The sequence below is a fragment of the Gavialis gangeticus genome, unplaced genomic scaffold, assembly GCF_001723915.1.
Source record: "Gavialis gangeticus isolate Ggan-Ray unplaced genomic scaffold, GavGan_comp1, whole genome shotgun sequence".
Lineage (NCBI taxonomy): Eukaryota > Metazoa > Chordata > Crocodylia > Gavialidae > Gavialis > Gavialis gangeticus.
Window position 1 is genome coordinate 42,498,779 of NW_017728997.1, and position 3,834 is coordinate 42,502,612.

The following is a 3,834-nucleotide window of genomic DNA, read 5'->3' on the forward strand; positions in this document are numbered from 1 at the left end:
GAGGCTGCCGGAGGGAGTTGCCCCACTCAAGCACTATAAATTGGGGGAGCATAGGTCAGGGTGCACATTTGCTGTATTAATGAGGGAGGTTTGAGGTGGGCGAGGGATGACAGCACAGCAGGGGCAGAGAAGGACTCATCCCAGTAATGAGGCTTTCCCCTGAGGGGCACAGCAATGTGAATCCAAAGTTCACGAAGACTGCGGGCTTACTGAGTGGGGTGCAGTGAAACTTTGAGTGCTATTTGATGCCACACTTGTGTGACATGCAATTCAAAAGTGGACATGTCAATGTGCTACATGCCACCTTTGGTACACCTGACACTTATGTGTGCCCTGAGGGTCATCCCTAGAGGGGCTTGAATACAAGCAACTGCCCCAGGCACAACACTTAGGGGCCCCCACAGAGACGGATGGAGTGGATGAGGTGACTCCTCAGTGCCGCGGCCAGCTTTGCACCTCTGTTATATATAGAATTACAGTTTGATTCCTTTCCATGAGAAAGCAGATAGTGAGCATAAGGCAGGTAATTATGCATCAACACTCCCTGCTTCTTTCTCCATGGGGAGGTGCGGGGAAGGAAATGCCCACCTCCTGGTTCCTGAACTTGTTTTACTTCCTTCTCCTGGTTGCTGGCCACAAGTACTGTTGAGGCTTCCCCTTTGTGTAGTACTTGAATTGTGGAGGATTTCTTCCCTTGTAACTTTGCTATCATTGCTGGCCACAAAGCAAGCTGTTCTCAGGCGCTATGACTACAGCATTGGCAGAGGGCTCTTGTTGCAGGGGGTGCCTTCCACTAAGGAAGCTTGAGTTTCTCCTCTAAATTGCGGAGGCCTTCTTTTTGGTTGCTGGCCAAGACCTCCGTGTTCTGGGTAGTAGGCCCTACAGCCCACTTGCCCTCTGCCTTACACCTCTCTGTAGCCTTGAGTCCCATTGACATAGGATTTCAATCTGGGCAGCTTAGCTTCTTGGCTGTGGTATTCTGCCCTGCTGGGACTTTTTGGGCATACACCTTCCCCATGTCTGGGGGTGCTTCTGGGGCAAAATATTCTTTCCCCCACCTTCACGGAAGGCCCATGGCTATAGGCTTCAGGCTTTAGCATTACAATATTGATGCTTTCATGCATAGCACACTTTCTGCTGTAATGAAAAATTGACTTAATGTCTTCCTCTTGCAAAATCTGAAAATAACTTTTAAAGTTTTTTTAATACCTTTTTTACACCTCTCCATTGCACCCTGGTAACTTTGGAATCCTTGCTGAGGAAAAGCTCATTGCTGTGTGGAGAAAACCCTGCCTGATTCCCACCCTTGTCCTTGGGATCCAGGACCACTACAGTGACAGAAGCTGAGGCTTCTTCACATGCTTTGGCACGAGCATCAGCACTTGCCCTGTGCTTTAAACCTCTCTGTTGCACCCTTGTAACTTTGGAACCATTGCTGGGGAAAAGCTTGTTGCTAGGTGGGGAAAACACTGCCTGCTTCTCGCCCTTCTCAGGACCACTGCAGTGGCAAAAGCTAAGATGACTTGGCCTGAGCATCAGCTCTATTTGCACAAGTTCTTCTGGCCCACTTCATAGCCCTCTCACCCTCCTTCTGGTTACTGGCCATGTCCTAGCAAGTTCTGACTGGGATACATGTATTTTGCCTTGGGGAAAGCTTGCTGGTGAAAACCCTACCTTCCTCCCACCCTCCCCCTGGTTAACTTTGACCACTGCAGTAGCAGAAGCTGAGGCTTCTTCACTGGCTTTGGCATGAGCATCAGCACTTGCCCTGTGCCTTACACCTCTCTGTTGGACCCTCATAACTTTGGAGTCATTGCTGCTAGCCACAAGGCAAGCTGTGCTCACTTCAGTGACAGAGGGCTCAGGTTGTATCAAGGACCTTCCACTAAGGAAGGTGATGAGGCTTGAGTTTCTCCTCTGAATTGTGCAGGCCTTCTTAGGCCTTCTTCTTGGTTGCTGGCCAAGACCCCCACAGTCTGGGTAGTAGTCTCCCCACTTGCCCTCTGCCATACACCTCAGCAACCAAGAAGACACGTCCCAACCTGACCTCTCTCCATTGCACCCTTGTAAAAAAACCTGTCTGCTTCTCACCTAGAAGCTGAGGCTTCTTCACACACTTTTGCACCCTTGGAATTTTGCCATCATTGCTGGCTACAAAGCCTTCTTGTTGGTTTCTGACCAAGACCTCCATGGTCCAAGTACCATGTTCTTTGCCCCGTCTGCTCTCTGCCTTACACCTCTTACCCTCCTCCTGATTAGCTTTGGCCACTGCAGTGGAAGAAGCTGAGGCTTCCTTCCTCTAAGGAAGCTGATGATGATTGAGTTTCTCCTCTGAATCACTGAGGCCTTCTTCTTGGTTGCTGACCTTCTTGGTAGCTGGCGAAGACCTCCACAGTCCAAGTAGTGGGCTTCTTTCCCCATTTGCTCTCTATCTTACACCTCTCCATTGCAGCCTTGTATCTGTGGAGTTGCTGCTTATCACAAAGCAAGCCATCATTTTGAACTGTGACTACTGCAGTGGCAGAGGGTTCAGGTCACAGGGGGTGCCTTCCACTAAGGAAGCTGTGGCTTGACTTTCTCCTCTGAATTGTGGAGGCCTTCTTTTTGGTTGCTATTCAAGACCTCCATGTTCTGGGTAGTAGGCTCTTCACCCCACTTTCTACTTGCCTTATACTTCTCAACCTTCTCCTGGTTAGCTTTGAACAGTGAAAGAAGCTGAGGTTTCCTTCCACTAAGGAAGCTGATGAGGCTTGAGTTTCTCCTCTGAATCACAGAGGCCTTCTCCTTGGTTGCTAGCCTTCTTTGTTGCTGGCTAAGACCTCTTCACCCCACTTGCCCTCTGTCTTACACTTGGAAAGCTTCTTGCTGTGTGGGGAAAACTGCCTGCTTCCCACCTTGGGAGCTAGAACCACTGCAGCGGCAGAAGCTGAGGCTTCTTCACATGCTTTAGCATGAACATAAGCAATTGCTGTGTGCCCTACAGCAATCCATTCCTTACTCCTCTGCCTTGCAAACCTTCTTCTTTGTTGCTGGCCAAGACCTTCACATTCTGGGTAGTAAGCTCTTTGGCCCACTTGCCCTCTGCCTTACACCTCAGCGTAAACAGACACATCATGACCTGACCTCTCTCCATTGCACCCGTGTAAAAATCCTGCCTGCTTCTCGCCCAGAAGCTGTTGACTGGCTTTGGCACAAGCATCAACACTTGCCCTGTGCCTTAAACCTCTTCATTGCACCCTTAGAATTTTGGAATTATTTCTGAAGGAAATCTTCTTGCTGGGTGGGTAGAACACTGCCTGCTTCTCGCCTTTCTCAGGACCACTGTAGTGGCAGATGTTGAGGTGCCTTGGCCTGAGCATCAGCTCAATTTGCACAAGTTTTCTAGGCCCACTTCATATAGTCTTCTCGACCTCCTCCTGGTTACTGGACATGTCCTACATCAGTAGAAGCAGGACAAGTTGTGCAAGTGCATTTCATTCATTGCTGCAGAGGGCTCAGGTCACCAGGGGGTGGGGGGAGGCCTCCACTAAGGAACTTGTGGCTTGAGTTTCTCCAATGAATTGTGGAGGCCTTCTTCTTGGTTGCTTTGCTTACTCTCTGCCTTACACCTCTCACCCTCCTCCTGGTTAGCTTTGACCACTGCAGTGGCAGAAGCCGAGGCTTCTTCACTGGCTTTGGTCTGAGTATCAGCTTGATTTTCACAAGTTCTGCAGGCCCACTTCTTATAGATTTGTTGCCCTCCACCTCATTACTGGCCATGTACCAGCAAATTTGGATTACGGTACATGTCTTCTGACACCCACCCACGTTTCTGTCTCCTTGAGGGAGGTTTCT

At 49.7% G+C, this 3,834-nt stretch overlaps 1 long non-coding RNA gene across 1 annotated transcript; it reads right to left on the reverse strand.

Annotated features, from left to right (window-relative positions):
* Positions 1-619: 619 nt before the first annotated feature.
* On the reverse strand, positions 620-2,098 carry LOC109288901. Its single transcript, XR_002095249.1, has 2 exons — positions 2,015-2,098; positions 620-908 (listed from the first exon to the last, which is right to left on the reverse strand). It is a non-coding gene; the product is annotated as an uncharacterized LOC109288901 (long non-coding RNA).
* Between the last annotated feature and the right edge of the window lie 1,736 nt (positions 2,099-3,834).